Source organism: Leptonychotes weddellii, chromosome 2 (assembly GCF_054177405.1).
Source record: "Leptonychotes weddellii isolate Sample4059 chromosome 2, ASM5417740v2, whole genome shotgun sequence".
NCBI classification, from domain to species: domain Eukaryota; kingdom Metazoa; phylum Chordata; class Mammalia; order Carnivora; family Phocidae; genus Leptonychotes; species Leptonychotes weddellii.
In genome coordinates this window covers 124,196,875-124,216,248 of record NC_138370.1, presented here as the reverse complement: position 1 = coordinate 124,216,248, position 19,374 = coordinate 124,196,875, and the positions used below count along the sequence as shown (strand labels likewise).

Below are 19,374 nucleotides of genomic sequence, written 5' to 3'. Positions count from 1 at the left end.
GTTCTCCTGCTTTCTGTCCCATAGCAGAGGCGGGGCGGGGGGGGGGGGCGGGGAGCCGCAGGGCAGGGAGTGGGGTAGGGCTGTCCTGTTCCTGCCAAGAATGTGTGGGGTTACCAGGTCTCTTTGTAACTGTGCACCAAGGCCCTTGTGAATAACTTTAACATCCTTCATAAAGCAGGTGCGGTCCTGTTGCTTTGGGGAGGGGTTAAAGCAAGACAGCAGCCCAGCTGCACCCTGCCAGGCATGCGGTGTGTCTGAGCAGATGTAGGCAGTTAGTCCAGAACACTGCCCAGGCCTGGTGCCTGGTGGACAGTGTGGATAGGACCTCACCAGCTTTGGTAGGAATGGCAGCATCTCCTTGTCTAAAAATGACAGCCTGCTTGCAGAGAGATTTGTCTCCAAAATAATGATCATTTATATATGTGGATATGTATTTAACTTTGCTCCCTGCCTGAAGGTCCCAGAACCCTCCGCTTGCATCTAAATGAATGCATCTAAACTGCAAGTTCCAGGGAAAATGGAAAGCATCTAGATCAGCTGGAGTAGTTGGAAAAGGTGGTGACTCTTCTCATCTTAGAAAGATATTTAGTATTTTTGTCCAGAAAACATTGACTCAGCACCTTTTTTGAACTGAGGATATACAAAAATGATTGAGGCACAGACTTAATCTTGAATGCACTGACAGTCTGGTAGGAGACCAGACTTGCAAACAGATGTCCTAACAGAACCTCGTGGGCCCTGTGTTTGAGGCATGAATGGGGTGTAGTGGAAACCCAAAGCAGACAGGGCAACTATTTTGCCTGATGGACAAGTGATATCTGAGTTAGTTTTTAAAGCATAAATAAGAAGTTGCCAAGCAAAGGAGAAAAGGAGAGGAAGGAGATCCTACACACAGCATATGCAAAGGCCCAGTGTCCATCCCAGGAGAGACTGTGAGGAGTCCAAGAGGCTTGGTCGTAAGACAGTGAGAGGAGAGAGCAAGCTTTGGGCCAGGGTAAAAACATCTAGATTATGACAGTCAGTGGGCTCAAGTCCTGCCCCTGCCACTTCTAGGATGTGGCTCTGAACCCCTTACATAGTCATTCTGAATCTTGTTTTCCTTATTTATAAATAGGGAAAATAACAGTCCCTACCTCTAAGGGTTGTGTGGATTAAATCAAAATAGCCCATAGCACAATTCTAGCAATAGGAGTGCTCAAAAATGTCAACTCTTAGTAGTATTTGTGGTAGCAATAGTTAATTTTACAATAAAATCAATCACTAGGAACATGAATAGTGTTCGCGTTAGACTCCTCAAGAGTCTCTTTTAAAGAAAAAGGTCTAGAACAGTGCCGTCCAATAAAGCTTTCTGTAGTGATGGAAACGTTCTCTTTCTGCACTAGCCGTCACCTGCATCGGGCTGTTGAACATTTGAAATGTGACTAGTGCAACTGAGAAACCAGAATTTTCATTTAATTGGATTTCATTCAAATGGCCACATGTGCCTAGCGGCTACTGTATTACACAATGGAGGTCTAGCATCATGGAATCATAGAAAATTCAAATTATAAGGGACCTTAGAGATTGATACAAACATTCTTCAGACTCCCCCCTCCCCACACCATTATATTAATGTGGAGATGGTGGCTCAGAGAAGGAAATTGACTTGCCCAGGGTCACAAAGATAGTTAATGACAAACTTAGTGCTAGAACCCACGGGTCTTCTTGCTCCCTGGGCGAGGCTCTTATTATCCTAAAGTTTGGTTGGATTATCCTTTCCACTCTGGAGTGTTCCTGTTGCATAAGCCTTGTAGGATCTGAGGCTTGGGCCACCTCTCCTTCCCCCACCATAAACGTTTCTGCTCCTTTTGTTTCTCACACACATGCTGCACCCAGTAGACCCCCAGTAACCCATAACTCATTGACAGATATTAAATTTAGTCCCTGGTTTTGACAGATGCTAGTGGGGGGATTACGTATTGGCAGCAGCTCATTTGGTACAAAATGCTAAGCACCACTGTTTTCATAACTAGTGCTTTTGTTGTTGTTGTTACACTATTATTATTTTTTTGTGGCTTTGCCTGGTTGTTAACCAAACTGTCGACAAAAATATGGACCTTATTATACTATTCACAAAACACGAGCCCAGATTATCATTGGAAAACTGAGGCTATTGAACCACTTAGCAGAGTAATGGCTTGAGGAGGAATGACGGGGCATAGACACAAGTCTTTGCAAGAACCAGTGTAATTTGTTATCCTTGAATTCATGGGCAGCCATGCTCAGGGGACTGGTATGGTGCCCAGTCTACAGATGTAGCTCTTTCCTTCTTCTGAGAGGGTAACTTTGGCCTTTATCTGTATCAGACCCTGGTTAGGAATGGCACATGGTGTCAGGGAGCTGATCTTCGGGTTTGCTGCCTTGCTGTCCTTCCTGAGATGTGGGTGTGGGTATAGAAGGAGCAGGGTGGTCAGTAAGGTAGGTAGCCAGGTCAGTTAGCATGTACCCAGAGTTCACACAGGGCTCTTCCAAGACCTGAAGGAGGTACTTCATTCTTGCCCTCCTGAGCACTTGCCATGCACCCTACAGGGAGGACAACATTCACAACCTTGAACATGGTCTTAACCAGGCCCTGCATGATTGCTGAGGTCATTAAGGGTCTCTATGCTCCAAACATACTGTCCTCTGCAGTTTCTAGAACATTCCTTTCAGCCCAAACTGTTTTTCATCCTCAGCTTAACTAATTTACTCATCCTTCAGGTCCCCTATAAATGTTACTCCTCCAGAGAGGCTGACCTCTACTGTCAAAAAGTAAATCTGCTGCTCCCCACGCCCTACATCTCTCTCTCTCTCTCTCTCTCTCTCTCTCTCTCACACACACACACACACACACACACACATCCAGTAGGTCTCGTTGCATCCTTCCTTGATGCTGTCATGATGATTCTTGTCATAGCTTGAAATGAGCTTAGTTTTATGTTTATTTGATATCTCCTTAGACTGTAGATTCTAAGAAGGTTGGGACTGTGTCTGTTTTATTTATTACTGTTTCAAGGGTCTGGTCCAGTCCCAGACATTTTGTAGGAGCTTAGAAAACATCTGTTGACTTAAAACATAAAGAAATAAAAGCTGCATTAAGGGCAGGGACTACCCGATTTCTCAACTAAGCACAAGGAATGATTTTTTTGTCGAGTGATGGAATGAATGACTGAATGGCCTGTCCTCCTGATCTCTAGACTCATTTCCACTTCTCCAGGAATTTAGGGGTAGTCCTGCTTATAGACTGTCTGGGACACAGAGAGGGGGACTGGGTGGCAAACAGCTGCAGCAGAGTAAATGGGTGAATGTGGGATTGCCTGTGAATGTGACTGTGAAGAAAGGCAATATTGAACCTTTAGGCAAAATAAATTCCTACTCCCCCCCTCCTGCCCCCCCAGATACCAGGGCCAGGACAATTTGCCTTCACTTTCCAGTTCATCTGGCATGGGTGGACTTTTTTTTTTTTTAAGTCATTTTTTGCCTCCTAGATTGTGCATAGAAAAGATTTTAATGAACTTTCTTTATGTAAAAGAGATAATGGTGATTGAAAAAAATGATTTATTTATTATCCCTAGGTGACTTTTGTGTAAATGGGTCTTCAGAATGGCCTTTGCTGAGCCAGATGATGGGTGTACAGATGCATAAGAAGAGAGTTGGAGGGATCTGGGGTGCAGATTGGAGTTGGCAGGCTCCAGAGGCCACCTGGGCACATGGAGGCCGCAGGAGCTGACCTTCCTGCATATGAGGGAACATGGATAGCAGTGAGGGTTTCTTTCTTTCTTTCTTTCTTTCTTTCTTCCTTCCTTCCTTCCTTCCTTTCCTTCTTCCTTTCTTTCTTTTTCTTCCTTCCTTCCTTTCTTTCTTCCTTTTTTTCTTTCTTTCTTTCTTTCTTTCTTTCTTTCTCTTTCTTCCTTTCTTTCCTTCTTTCTTCCTTTCTTTCATTCTTTCCTTCTTTCTTTCTTCCTTTCTTTCTTTTTTTTAAAAAGATTTTATTTATTTACTTAAGAGAGAGCACAGAGGGAGAGGGAGATGTAGACTCTCCGCTGAGCAGGGAGCCTGACATGGGGCTCCATCCCAGGACCCTGAGATCATGATCTGAGCCGAAGGCAGATGCTTAACTGACTGAGCCATGCAGATGCTCCTCAGTGAGGATTTCCATGAACTTGTGCTCTGTCATACGCCATGCAACATTCTCCTCCTTACCCTTCCCCACCTTCTACCATGAAACCTCTGGTAAAATTTCTTACTAATGCGTTGGGTAGTGGGTTTCCCCTTGAATAGCTTTGGAACGTGAAGAGTCATGCTCTAAAATGAATGAGCAAAAAGCTGCCCAATTTGTAATACTCAGAACAATCAAAATAATCACAAAAACATGACCACATAATGAAAAGGACACTTCACCTCTGCGATATTCTTTCTGAAACCCCGTAACCCCAGTCTCATGAGAAAACCATCAGACTGACTCAGATTGGGGGACATTCTACTGGACACCTCACCAGTATTCCTGATGGCCATCAAGGTGATGGAAACAAGCAGAGGCCAAGAAGCTGTCACAGACCGCAGGAGGCTAGGGAGACGTGAACATCGAATGCGGTGTGTACCTGGACAGGATCCTGGAACAGAAAGAGGACATTAATGGAACACCTGATGAAATCTGAATAAAGTCTAATTAATAAGAATTTTAATTAAATAAAAAATTGTAATGAATAGTGATGTACCAAGGATGATTTCTCAGTTTTAACAAAACTAAGATATCAACAATGGGGAAAACTGGGTGGGGGTATATGGTGACTCTTGGTACTCACTGCAATTTTTCTGTAAACCTAAAATTATTCCAAAATAAACAGTTTATTTAAAGGTAAAGGCTCATAAATAAAATAGCCAATGTTTTCTATAAATCTGAAATTATTCCAAAATAAACAGATTATTTAAAAAGAAAGCCTCAAAACTAAAATACTCAATGTTGGCTCTTCGTTAAACCAGTAGGGGAAGCAAATAAAATAAATAACTACAGTTTTTTTTAAAAAGTTTATTTAAACAAAGTAATCACAGAAAGGAAAACTTAAGCTCCCCGCTAAGCAGACAGTGATATTTGTTGTCACCAAAATGCTTGCCCTCTGGCTCCTATAGTAGCACAGTCATTACCGTCAATGAAAAAATTATTCCGACATGTGTCAAAATGGTAAGGAAGAATTCATTCAAGACTGTTGCAGTAGGTTCCAAGACTATCGAGTTGGAGGAGAGAGATCAGGCTCAACTCCAAATACAGCAAGGACAAGTTGGGTTTGCCAGCCAAGGGGGTGGGGGAAGTGGGTGGAAAATCACTAAGAGGACACATCAACGGTTGGGGGATTCTTGCTAAACTGACCTCACTGGAACCTTGCTGAAGGTAGGCCAAAGACAGGTATAAGTCAATGTCTAAAACATCAAAGGTGAGGAATGAGGAACTTGGTCAGGTACCAAAGGTGATCAGGTATCAAGGTGGAAGGATCCTCACTAAACTGACTTGGCAGGATTCTTCCTGAGACTGGGCTAAGCAGGCACAGACAGAATGAGAAGGGGAAGGAAGGACCCCAAGGTCAAGGACTAGTTGAGAGAGAACCCAAAGGAGCCTGACTAAAGTTTGATCAAGGAGTCTTTATCATCATCAGTCACACCAATACCATCTGATTCCAATTTGAGTGGTGCCTCTACTACCAGCCTTCACCTTATTTGACTCCTGTCCAGATGATTTGGTTACATCCATAATCCTGGCATGTTACAGACTGGGAGCAGATTCCACCTGTGATTTCACATCCAGCAGCTGGATCGTGGCCACTGGCATTACCGGGTTGATATTATATGAGCCAATTTCCTCCCAAATTGATTAGCTTTGGGGTCTGGAAATAGCAAGCTTTGAGAAGTTGGCATGCAATCTTGCAGATGGTTTGGTACCCAGACTCCACCCTGCCGTTCTTGCCCAGGGCAGAAGTCCTTTTCCAGTCAAAAATCTTTATGCGGTTGTAAGAACTTCGGATATAGTGCAAACACAAATTCCATGAATCGGCCAGTTTAGGTCAAGAAGATCAACTAACTACAGGAGGCTTTTCTTTCCCTCTGTACCAGTCCAGCACATTCATTCACATTGACATATCCAGGTGTGCATGGCTTTGCAAGAACTGATAAGCTCAGTCTCCACTTTGCATTACTCTTGGTGGAGAATGTCATGGTTGTTTGTCATTTGGTAAGTCCTGGAGCAGTGTCTCTCCATGCAAAGCCAAGTGATGAAATGAGAACAGTCAGGCAGTTTTGAGCAGAACCAGTTTTGGGTTTGGGCCTGTATTCTGACCTAAAATTATCTTCACAATAGTCCCATTTCTCCAGCTGGCTTTAGCTAAGGGAACACCTTAGCGCCCAGCCTGCAGAGAGACAGACTGTGTCATGGGGAGCACGAAGCAGGAGAGCTTGTCGGGGGAGCCAACAGAGGTTGACCTTGGCACATGGGCCAAGCTGGTGAAAACTTAAATTCAAAGTTGTTTTCTTTTTTTTTTCCCTTTGGTTTCAGTTCCAAAAAAAATTTCATAAGCTAACATATTCTGACTCCCAACTCCTTAAGTAAATTCTGAAAGGACATGAAAGAAGGTCATAAAATCCAACCATATCCACGCCTACCTGTAAAGTCCTCTTGTTCTGTTGTTATTTAACTTGTGGTGTTTCCTTGGGGGATATTTTAATATACCAAGAAGGTGAAATAGTGGCTAGAATATTGGGCAAAATGTAGCCATTATTAAGCAACACAGTGACAAATTGTCAGCTAACAACCCCAGCACTTTGGTAGGTTACTTGAGTATCCAAACCAGCACAGTGGGTAAAGCAGCAAACACAGGATTCTGATGTCTTGGGAGAGGCCAGGGAGGATATTTGGGGGTTTCATTATTTCTGAAGTCTTCCCAGGATTTTTTCCCGCTTTTTATTTTCCTTCTTGCAGAACTCTTTACTTTTAACGTCATCTCTTACCCGGCTTTCAAAATAAAACTAATCTATGTCTATGACTTCATTTCTTTTCAGCAGTTTATATTTAAAGACAAGCCAACCATGATTTATTTATAGAATGTGATTCCCATTTCTGTTTCTCTGTTTTGTCTCTCCTAGAGAGCAGAGGAAAATAGCTCTAAATATATCAGAAAAATTAGACACTGAACTTTCCTTTCCCCCAAATGCTACAAATAAAATTAGAGCATTTGTCTCAAGAAAAAAATTAAGGAAAAGAACATTGCATCATTTGGAAATCAGATTACTGAAACATCAGGTCTAGATAATTAAGTTTGTACAGGTCAGGAAATAAGAAAGTTGATTTATTCTGGTTTTATGCCCCACCCTTTACGTGGGTATTGTATTCTGTAATAAGACCTCTGTGCTTCCTGAATTCTGTACCATCTCAACCTCAAAAGAGATTTGAAATTTTCACATGTCATACTCTAGTTTGTCAGTGTGCAGAGAAGAAGGAAGAGGAGGGAAAAATAATACTGGCACTTAAATGAACTGAGACAGTAATTAATTGTGAAATCAGCCCCCCTCCCCCTGATGTGGTCCTGCCGACTACAGAGAGAGAAGGCAGTGTAGGATCAGTTGCCCACTGTGCTTTCTTTGGCCAATTTTGCATCCAGTTTCTTTTTTTTTTCCCCCCAGAACAAACAAACAAAAAAGAACTTTTCCTTTTGATCATTTACTTCTGTCTCCCCATTACTCAAAGGTAGCGAAATACGTGATGTGATTTCAGCAGACTGAATTAAACCAAAGCTGAAGTTTGGGAGGGTGTCAAAATCGTATTCTAGAAATACAGGTAGATCTGCAGGATTTGGGTTTCTGTTCCTTCTGAGTGTAGCAGTGTGTTCCATATTTAAGCAGTGCTGCAATGAAGTGAGACAATCTCCAACGACATGATTAATGTCTGGAGGTGTGACCTGTGTTGTCCCGCTGTCCCTGCCCCATGCCAGAACACTTAAACCTGAAACTCAGGGGACAAGGAACTTGGATACTGGTAATTTTGCAGCATCACCACATGCTTCTAATATATAACTCAAGTGAAAAACCACAGTTGTAAAAATATTTCTTTGCAAATGAAGAGGAAGGAAATGCTGCAAAAGACAATAGTAGATTATGAGCTAGTTTGCCAGAGCTGTTCATGTTCAAAAATAGAAATAACCTTCCAGACGGAGAACCGGACTAGATGGAATTCAGGCTGGAAGTCAACCACGTGTGGCTGCCAGCTCTTGGGGCAGGTGGCTGTGGTCAAGGTGGCCAAGGGGGGCGCACATAGGGCTTCTGCTGGTGACAAGGCCGAGGGTGCGGAGGAGTGGCCCATAGTCTCCGGCTGCTTTGGCTTACATTCAGGACTACCCAGAGGGAGCCCAGCTCACAGGCCCCTTGTGGTCATGTTTTGGGGTCCAGGGCCCCTTCCTGGCTGTTAAGTAGCTTAAAGAGCGTCTGTCAGCAGTGTTAGGAAGGAACGCGCAAACCTAACCTCCTACAGAACATACAAGAAGGCACTTAAATGCAGAGCCTCTGGAATGTTGTGTTATCCAAGTTGCTGCCATGCAGACACCAAATCTGAATGCCATTGCCTCCCCCATCTGCTCCAGGGCTGGCCTGTGTGGCTTGCCTTCCTGAGTCACGCAGCGGTCCTCCAGAGAAGATGGGGGAGCGGGGGCAGATGGCCTCACATTTCATCCCAAGAGCTGAAGGGCCTGTCTTGCTTGTGAAAACAGTGTCTTTAGAGCAATGATACATCTTCTCAAGCAACGGGTCGGAAGGCATGGCTCCGCGAGGGTTTCCTTCCCGAAGCAGGGAGCGACAAGAAGACAAAGGCCACAGGACCTGGCGTTGGCATGATGGGAGCAAATACCTTGTGGGGAGGCTTGCCTCTGTACTGCCCCAGCACAGGCAGCCTGGCCGCTTCTTCTCTTCTGGGTGCTCTTTGACACCTTGCCATCAGGCCAGGCAACAAGACAGTGGCCAGGGCCCAGCAGGGTTTTGTTTCCCACTGCTTTTGAGATCACAGTGCACCGCACTCACATCTTGAGATCTGTGGGCTGAGCTCCCAGGGCTCCTAACAATGGGCCAAGTGAATCTGGGAGCAACCTTTTTTTTTTTTCTTGTCTAAGGCATTGGCATACTCAGGAAAGCAAGGCAGTTCACGGCCAGATGACCAGCCCTGGGCCCTGGGGGTGAGGGGTGGGGAGGGGATGAGAGGGATATTATGTGCAGTCACCTGCAATCCAGATATTGGAATGCTCTGAGTTAAAGGAGGCTTGTCCCCACGTGAGGAATTAGAGGCCATGCCTCCCTGAGCTAAACTTAGAAGTGACAGTATGTAGACAAGTGATACACAGGGGTTCCTGGGGCACCAGCCAGATGAGACATTCCAGATCATTCTCTTCCAAGCCTAATTTATGCCTTGATGCCAGCCTGACCAGAGGAGGCACTGAAGTGGGGGCCATCTTCCCGTGTGGCCTTGGCCCTCTTCTCAAGTCTGAGGGGATTCTGGGCCACGTGGAACTGCAGAACTCACATGCCAGCTACCAGAGCTTTTAGTGACAAGCAGGGCAAGTTTCCACCATGTACACGGTGGCCCAGGACTTGTGGAGGACTCTTAGCCAGCGTTGGGGAGGGAAGGGCTAGGCCTGCAGAAAACCAAGTAGTTCTCACGCCCCTTCCACATTCAAGTAAGTCCAGATCGAGGGAAACATCAAATCTAACTGCCATGAGTAGCTCCTCAGTTGCCAGGCATGTGGGTGATCTTCGTAGATTTTCCAGAGTGTATTTTAAATCCAGAAGCACTGTCTTCCCCATTGGCAAATATCTACCCTGACGGCTTCCAACCCGCTGCATGTGTTCAGGACGGCAGTTTAATTTTTATGTTATCATCAGCAAAACCTAATCAGGAGGCAAATGTTCTGCAGACAAATGTAGTTCTGTTTTCCAGAGCCAGAGATCAATACCTTGAAGTAGAGGCTGCATAGACTTATGGGGGCCACCAGTAGGGGTCGGGGCGTAGCCGGGGCCCCACCTCTGCTCCTCATCAGCTCAGAGACCGAGTAAGTCACCCAGTGACTGGACTCCTGCTTCCTCATCTGCAAAGTGAAGCTACAGGGTGCAGCAGAGGACAAAAAGGACACCCAAAGGCTGAATAGGTGGCATTGGGAGGCAAGTGGCCTTCACACCTCATCAGTTCTAAGACACTCACTTTTGGGGGCGCCTGGGTGGCTCAGTCAGTTAAGTGTCTGCCTTCAGCTCAGGTCATGATCGCAGGGTCCTGGGTTCGAGCCCCACGTCAAGCTCTCTGCTCAGCGGGGAGTCTGCTTCTCCCTTTCCTTCTGCTCCCCCTGCTTGTGCTCTCTCTCTCTCTCTCAAATAAATAAATAAGATCCTTAACAAAAGAAAAGACACTCACCTTTTGTTCTTTACATTTACCACCTCTGGACCTGGATGCATCTCAATAGTCGATGGCCTATCGTGGTTTGTCAGCAGCATTTTGCCTGTCTTCCCAGTACACAAAGTAATGGTACATCAGATAATCACGACTTTTTAGGCTTGATAAAAATAGTCATGTTTCTGGGCTGGGGTTGCTTACCTGAAAATGAAGAGGTTGGGGAGGCCAGCTCTGAGGTTCTGAGTGTCGCTTTGCTGAATCGTTCATTCCATCGCCTTCCTCCACGGGTGGGGTGAACGAGGGGCTGGCTTCACCTTTTAATAACCTCACACCTGATCCTAATTTTCTCCCAGCCAGGGCTGCCCTTTTCTTTCCAGGAGAAAGTCCTCAAGGTTTCCGAGAAGTCTGAGGTATCAGCACACATTCTTCCCGCAGCACAGATTAGCTGGGCGGTGCTACTCCCCACCAGGACCAGAGGACAGCCACCAGCATAATGATTTCTTGTCACAGATCCTTCTTTATTCACCTATAGCTCCTTGAGGTCACAGGTAGTAGGGGCTGGGCTGGGGTGTACAAGGGTGAGCAAGGGTGAGCAGGGGTCTTGAGGACATCATGTCCCCGTCTCGGAGCAGGTCAGCAGGGTGGAAGCATTGAAATTCCTGAGTCCTGCCGGGTTGCTGGGTGGAGCAAGGCTGCCCGCTCTACCTTCCTGAGGAACCATAGAGCCGAGGAAGGATAAGCTAAGGCCGTGCCACTCAGCTCTGGAATCTCCCGACCATCCACATCTTGTGCCATTGTGAGGGATCCCTGCCCTTTGCCCTAAATACTGGATTTGTGTGTTTTGTTCTGTTTACAACGTTAACAAAAATGCCTGTGACAATATTTCCTTTTCAACTATATATGTCCCCTTGGTTTTGAAACCGCTCTGTTTCCCTCAGAACTCCTCTGTTTATCATTGAGTTGTATGTTTATAGGTCTCATAACAATAAGATAACTTCAGAAAGAAGCACAAATCTAAGTTAAAACCTTTTTGAAATCTTTGCCTTTTTTAAACATCACAGTTGAATCTGAATGTTCTCAAAATTCTGTGTTTGTAGCGCCGCTCTTCAATAGTGTTACGAGCTCTGACATTCTGCTGTAAATAGCTTCTTAGAATCAAGAGTCATATTTGAGGGACTTATCTTTTACTTTAACACCCTTGTGAAAACTCTTCGGGTAAACACTCAAAGTAGTAGTACTCCACGATTTCTTACTCTGATCGGCAGAGACTCTAAGAAAGTAACGCAGACTCAGTCTGAGCCTGGTAACAAAACAGGTACCTCTGTGTCCTCTGGATTACTTCATTTTAAATATAAAGTCCTTGGTGATGTAATTTTGATGATGCACTGTGTTTCCAGGCAGAGAGGTGAAACGAAAGTTTACAGTTTTGGCTTCGGAGAATTGAGGGGCGTCTGGGAGCTGGCCCAGTGTAGCAGAAAAGGCATGGGCTTTGCTTTCGGGCAGGTGATGGTTGAAAACGTTGGTTCTGCCCCTTATCTGCTAAATGGTCTTTGTTTCTCTGAGCCTCATTTTCCTCATTTGTAAATAATGAGACAATAATACCTCAGAGTGTTATTCTTTTTTTTTTTTTTAAAGATTTTATTTATTTATTTGTCAGAGATAGAGCACAAGCAGGGAGAGCGGCAGAGGCAGAGGGAGAAGCAGGCTCCCCGCTGAGCAGGGAGCCCGATGCAAGACTCAGTCCCAGGACCCTGGGATCATGACCTGAGCCGAAGGCAGACACTTAACCGACTGGGCCACCCAAGCGCCCCCTCAGAGTGTTATTCTTAAGATTAAACAAATAGTATACCAATGTACCTACTACAATCCCAGCACACAGTAGGTATTTAAATTTACTCCTTCTTTCCCATTTCCACAATGCTTTTAGAAGCTTTATTCAATATTTTTGTTGGTTTGAATTTTTTTGGTTTTGCTTTTGCTTCTGTATTGCCATCAGCAGAGTGTAAAATCTGGATGTTATCACCGTGGTACCCGTGTATGCAACATAAACTTGAAACAGAGTAATTAGCAAAATCTGCCATTTAGGTGATGCTGGAGAGAATATCTGTGGAAGAAAGTAACATATTTTTCCAATAAATGTGAACGGATTTTAAAGAGTATGAAAGAGTAAATGATCTCAGCATATAAAATACTTCGGTTTCCCGCATAAAATTCTCAGCATCTTGAAAGCAGTCAAGACGTTTCCCAGCGTTAAATCACAGTGCAGGGGTAGAGCTGGGTGTCTCTCCTGGAGGCCACTGGAGGAGGGTCAGGTCTCCTCATCTGCATCTGAGTCCTGGATGGGAGTATGAATTGAAGACAAAGTCCTGCTCTGGGGTCTGGATCACCTCAGATCCTCCCCCAGGCCCTCTTACGGTGGCATAAGCCTCAAGCTGGACAGTGAGTCGAACATACCTTTTTCAGGCGTAGAAAACCCATACTGTCCACACACCACAGATGCTGGCTGTCTCCTCTCTCCTGGCTCAAGGAAGCCCAGGCCACCTCCCTCAGGTTTCAGGACCCTGGGACCCCCAGGTGCCTCCTGACCTAGCAAAGACGTGCTGGGGGAAAGACCACTGGGAATGTGTCCAGCTTTCTAGACTTCCATATCTATGCCCGTATGGCTCTGTTCATGCCATTTCAGGAGACGGGGAGACATAGAAGACTTTTATTGGCCATACCAGCCTGTCAGAAGTTTTTCACTCCCCGTTTTTGTTCATCAGCAGAGAAGATGGAGGTGGCTGCATCCACAATAGAGTCTCCCGATTTGATCACCTGAAGGGGATGAGTTTCAGGGGCAGCACTGGACACAGCAACAACCCTACCAGCCCACTGTGTGTGTCAGTAAGACTCCGTCCAGCTGATGCTACCAGCTCATGTTCCTTCCTCAGGGAATAATTTGCACATTTTCCCACCCCCCACCCCCACCTTTGATTGTCAGCAGAGCCCCTGAAAGGCCAGAACAGGTGGACCATAGCATCCAGTTTTTGAAAGATTACAGCCTCTATCAGACACATTAAATTTGGATATATCGGTTTTCTTAAAAGCATCTTTAGCCTAGCGTTAGAGCTCAATGAGCTCTAATTAGACATAACCAGACAATGTAGTTAATGGGAGTTTGGCACGTCCCAGTCAAGCTAGATTATGATTTTGTTTTTGTTTCTGGAAAGCAAAACAAAATAAAACAAAAATGTGGGATATGAAGTTCCAAGAGCAGTAGTTCACTGATCTCTCAATTTCCTTGATCGACTTTGTGAGTTTTGAGGCAGTTGGAAGACAAAAGCCTGCCTGTGAATACAAGGAAAGGATGTCTCTTACTAGGATTTGACCCTTGTCAGACATTTTACAGGCATCCATGTACCAAAGAAGTTTGGGAAACACTGGTATCGAGTCGCCTTTGACTCCATTCATTGTATTGATTAGATTAATATAGTTAGGAAAGACAAGTGAATTGGTAGTTTACCAACCCCTGTCTAATCAACCCTCCCACAATGGCTTGGGTATAGTTTCTTTCTTTTTTTTTTTTAATGAGCTTTGCATAACTACAGTTGCGATTTATATGTTTTATAGAAAATTCGGGGATGCCTGGGTGGCTCAGTCAGTTAAACGTCTGCCTTCGACTCAGGTCATGATCCCAGGGTCCTGGGATCGAGTCCCACGTTGCGCTCCCTGCTCAGCAGAGTCTGCTTCTCCCTCTCTCTCTGCCCCTTCCCACAGCTCATGCACACACTCTTGCAAATAAATAAATAAAATCTTTTTTAAAAAGAGAAAATTAGAAAATTCAAACAAGCAAACTTTTAAAAAGATAACAACTTACTCTTCTAACCACCCATAGATCACCCTTGTTCAATCTTAGTGCATGAGTATATTTTTCAAATCAAGTTGCTGTGACCTGGGATTAAGATTTCAAACCGGGCCATCACTGGTGAATGTGAACTTTAGTCCAGAGGCAATGGCCCTCCATTTCCAGGGTGACTTTCAGAAACACTTCCTTCAGGAATATTTTCTGAGAAGTTCAGTCAAGCTTTAAAAGAAAAAAATTCTAAGGCAATTTCCCCAATGATATGCCGGAATTAAGTTGCCATTATTCTAAGACATGTAGAGTTTGGTTCTAATTCTTTTTATACAGAAAATCATTATCACCTCTGGAGTCAATCAGCTCACTATTCAGAGGATTCTGGGCTCTGACCCCATAAAGTATGCTTGCTAGTCTCATGCATATTTTCCTACTTTTCCACTAACACTTTACCAAGAGAAGAAAATCAGGTCTCCCTTGCTTTACCTCACCCCTAACGTCATTACAAAAAATTGTTCCAGGGACCAGATACTGTCATGTTTCTACGATGACAGTTCAGAATCTTATGCTCTGTGGAAAGAAAACCAGAGGAGCCAATGACAGGTGGGCACCAGGAGAGGTTCATCGAGGGGGACCTGCACCGTCCCTCACATGCTGGGAGATTCATAGCAGACTGTGGCTTTTGTTATTGACAGCGGTCTGGGAATGAGGTCGTTCGGAAAACAAAAATCTCTATCCTTTTATGGAGAGTGTTTTTGAAATCTTAACCCCTAACTCTTTAATGGGGGAAATCTTTCTGAAATGCATGGTTTCCTGACTCAGGAAACAAAGCAGGCGGTATGTACAGCATTCTCGCATCTCTGGGTGACGCAAGGTCATTGTTAGGGGAGCGCCGTGATGCAGGAATGCCATGGGATGTGGGCGCGTCCAGCCATGGGACCCTGGTGGGAGAGTGTCCTTCCATGTGCCGGTGGCCTTGCTGCACCTGAGTGCCCCTGGTCACGCATCTGCTCCTGCTCAGGTGTGTGGCTTCCACGGCCACGGCACTTCACCCCACTTCTTCCGTCTCCCTCCCATTTACTCCTCTCTCCCACTACTTTTCCTCTCTTCATTTTGTGCATTAGGCCCCAGAGAGTTTGCCTTTTGAACTAGAACCAGTGCCTGGAAATTCGTGGATACTGAATTATTGCTTCTTTCCGGCTTCCCTTTCCCCTCTGACCCTTCACCTTCCAGTCAAGCCATCTTCCAAGACTTACCTTGTCTTTCGTCTTTGTGTCCCTGATGTCTTCGTGGCTGCTTGAGTTCATCCTTCTCCTCAAAGGCCATCTGCACCATTAAGAGTTAACCAGTTAGTGAGACTTACCTGTTCTCCTATTGGAGAAACCATCCCACGTCACCTGGGGTCAGTAAAGACACCTGTGAGCCCCTCTGAGTCCCAGGCTCCTTGCTCTATTCGCAAATAGTGATTTGAAAATGTAAAATCCCCCCGCATAGACCAGAGCTGTATTTAATCAAACAATAACTTACTGGCTTGAAGCAGAGCTTAACAACATTTATCATGTTAAAAATGATAATGTTTGCCCAGCACACAGGGGTAAACAGAGGAGAAGGTCCAAGCCCGGTTGCCCAGCTGCCCTGAGAACTGAGGGGTTAGATGTCTACACCCACACTTGTAATCTACTCTTTTTTTTTTTAACCTGCAACCCATTCCTGGCATTGCATCAGGAAGCCTGATAATAAAGAATTGTCCTGTAACCAAAGAGGCAGAACTCACTTGCAGGAGTGGAAAAAATTAGTCCCTGTGCATTATACGTGTACCAGAAAGTTCTCCATGATTTGGGAACATTATTTTGAGTACTAACAGGGTTGCCTTGGGTTTAGAGATGGACAAATGAAAAGCATGAAGTGTAAGAATAGCTAGTGTTTTCTGAATTTTCACTAATCTAGTACAGATTGTTTTAAGTGCTTTAGGTGGATATCAGGGAAGAACCCCAGCTTCATGAAAGTGGAGGTCACGTCCAGCCCTCAGCCTATTTTTGTTCAACTTGTGAGTTAAAAATGGTTTTCACATTTTGAAAGGTTGTTAAAGAAAAGAAGTTCACAAGAAGATTATGCAATGTAAATCACATGTGGCCCCAAAGCCTAAAATATTGACTGCCCCTACCAAAGGTGTTTGTCACCTCCTGTCACAGAGGATGTGAAAAGACCCCCCAAAAAGATCCAAAGGACATGAGTAAGCAAGCAGGAAGACTGGCTTGCCAAAACTCCATAGCTGCCGAAAGTAGACAATGAGCCTCAGCGGATTCCCGCAAGACAATTTTTCCTTCCAGCGCAGCACACAGTAGGGCGTCACGTGATGGTGCGGACGCCTGCACCACTAAGGGTCGGCACAACAGGGTGGACCCAGAGGGTGCCTGTGCAGGCAGGTGTGCTCCAGCTGAGGAGTCTGGGGCCAAGGACTCAGCAGCTCTTAGGGCCGGGAGTGAGCAAGCCAGGTTCCCCCTGGGGAGCTCGTAGTCAGATGGCAGTCACTCCGTGTCTCCTTTGCTCGCTTAACTGGCTACGTGACTAGTTACAGAAATGGCTCAGCATTGGAGGACGGTTGGGCCTTGCAGTTGGGCACACTCAGCAAGGAAGTTTCCAGATGCTTGGGCCTGGGGTACACCGTCTTTCCCAGCAGTGGCCCGCCCGTTTCGTCCTCACCACAGTCCTGTGAAGTAAATAAATACTACCGATCTCCCATTTTACGGTTGAAGACACTGAGGCTCAGAGAAAGGAGAGCAACAAAGTAACCCGCCCAGGGTCAAAAGTAACTTGCCCCAGGTTACATAGCCCAGAGGTGGGGAGCAGTGATTTAGCCCTGATCTGTCTGAATGCAGAGCCCTGAATACAGTTGCCTCATTTTATTCAGCAGGAAGCCAAGAACCACAAGGGCTAGACGTGCATTCTATACCTGATAAAGTAATTCATTGTTTTGCCTTCTGGCTTTAATAACGGTAATGCTGAGAGATGGCATTTTTACAATGCATAGGGCCTGCCATGCATAACCCGTTGGAAGATTTACACGTGTTTAGATGCCAGCAAAAGTTTGCCACAAACTTTCCTAGTTAAAAAAAAAAAAATGGATTTGGCTAGGTTTTACTTTTCTCGGTGGTTTTGAAAGGTTTCCTTTGCAGTATGAAAAGCAAAACACGGATTTAATTACCCTTCTCTAGCTAATGTTGGAACTGCCTGATTACACTAAAAACATTAATTGCAGATATTATGGACAGCAACTCACAATAAAATGTTTTCTCATCATTTATCCAGGCCCATCAATTAAGCAAAGTTCCAGGCATCTTCTTCCAAAACCCTTTTGCGTTATTCTCTCTACATTTCCACAAACAAGTAACGATTTGTATGTACAGCGTAGTAGCAGGTGCAAAGACGTGGTGGTGTGTGTGTGTGTTGCCTATGTGCAGAAACTAACACAGCAGCAGAGGAGGTTGCTGGAAGTGGGAACTCGAGCACGTGCATGTGAACTCCAACGACAAAGCTAGGTCTGACATGGGGTGTAAATGAAGGGGGCAGGGCAGTTGTATGTGACTTTTGCATTGCAGGTAACAGAAACCTCTGCAATTGTTTAAGCAAAAGGGGGAGAATTTAATAAAAGAAATTGGTCTTGGGCGCCTGGGTGGCTCAGTCGGTTAAGGCTTCAGCTCAGGTCATGATCCCAGGGTCCTGAGATTGAGCCCCATGTTGGGCTCCCTGCTCAATGGAGAGCCTGCTTCTCTGCTTCTCGATCTCCCTCCGCAGCATCCCCTGCTTGTGCTCGCTCTCTCTGTCAAATAAATAAAATCTTTAAAAAAAAAAAAAAGAAAGAAAGAAATTGGTCTTCCTTATAATATCCAAAGGCAGAAAGTTCAGACAAGTCTCAGGCAAGATGAGGAAATGTGATAAAGGAGCCAGCCAGCTCTGCTCCCTGGGGTCTCAGGGCCCCTGACCCGGCTCTGCTGCTCCGGGGCCGTCTACGTTCATGCTAACAAGCCTGGTTCTGGAGTCCGACTGCTGGATTCACGTCATAACTCTGCCACTCCCATCAACCTCTCTTTGCCTCAGTTTCCTTGACTGCAAATGCCTGGGTTTAATTGAGTTCTCTGAGAAATAAATGAGATAGTACCTGGACACATATTAAATGCTCAGTATTACTTGTGTTTCTTTTCTCTGTTTGCTTCATTCTTTTCCATCTGAAAATCTGTTTCCCCTTCTTCTTTATGCATATGCCATCCCAATGTAAACAAGAATTCTGACAAACTACCTGATGTCTCAGTCCCAAATACAATTAATTTTCCAGAGGAAGGGGTTTGATTGGTCCAACTTGGGTCACGTGTTTACCCCTGGTCAGGTCAGCTGTGGTTGGAGGACAGGACCAGTGTTTGGGTGTGACCACAGGGGCCCATTCCATTGTTTGTTCTTAGAAGAGAAGACACATAACATTTTCATAACACTTTTGTATTAACTGTAAATATTCACAGTTAAAAGAGGCAGTGAATATTCTAGTAGCCCTATCTATAAGTAACAATTATATTAAGGAAAGGTGTGTGTAAAGCAAAGCCTATTTTAAATGGTATACAAGAGGACCATGAAGTAAAATTATTTTTATGGTAAGACTCCTTTTAAATTTGAAGTAATAGCTTGAATATCCATTTTGTATATTAAAAATTAAAATATTTGAGGTGTTATTTAAGCCAGATTTTGTCAAGGTCAGCAGATGAAATTGAAGTTTTAAATTCTGCCACTCAATTAGCTTGATTACCTTTTGAAGAAAAACAACTTCACAGATTTTGTGTTGTTTGTGGTATTTCCTTATAGTTGATCACTAAGGACAGAATCCTTTCTGTTTTGAAAGGGATTAAAGTCAAATGAAAAGAAATAAATGAGGGGTTCCTGGGTGGCTCAGTCAGTTGAGCAGCTGACTCTTGGTTTTGGCTTAGGTCATGGCCTCAGAGTCCTGGGATCGAGCCCTGTGTTAGGCTCCGTGCTCAGCGGGGAGTCTGCTTGAGATTCTCTCTCCCTCTCCCCCTCCTGCTTGTGCTCTCTCTCTCTTTCTCTCTGAAATAAATAAATCTTA

The 19,374-nt window shown here is 44.8% G+C and overlaps 1 protein-coding gene and 1 long non-coding RNA gene across 3 annotated transcripts in view; one reads left to right on the top strand and one right to left on the bottom strand.

The window, feature by feature from the left end:
• The window catches only part of PARM1 (prostate androgen-regulated mucin-like protein 1), a 100,130-nt gene that overhangs the window by 24,142 nt on the left and 56,614 nt on the right, over positions 1–19,374 (top strand). The gene's annotated exons all lie outside the window — the stretch shown is intronic.
• On the bottom strand, positions 4,420–10,919 carry LOC145720179 (uncharacterized). Its single transcript, XR_014142983.1, has 2 exons — positions 10,631–10,919; positions 4,420–4,631 (listed from the first exon to the last, which is right to left on the bottom strand). It is a non-coding gene; the product is annotated as an uncharacterized LOC145720179 (long non-coding RNA).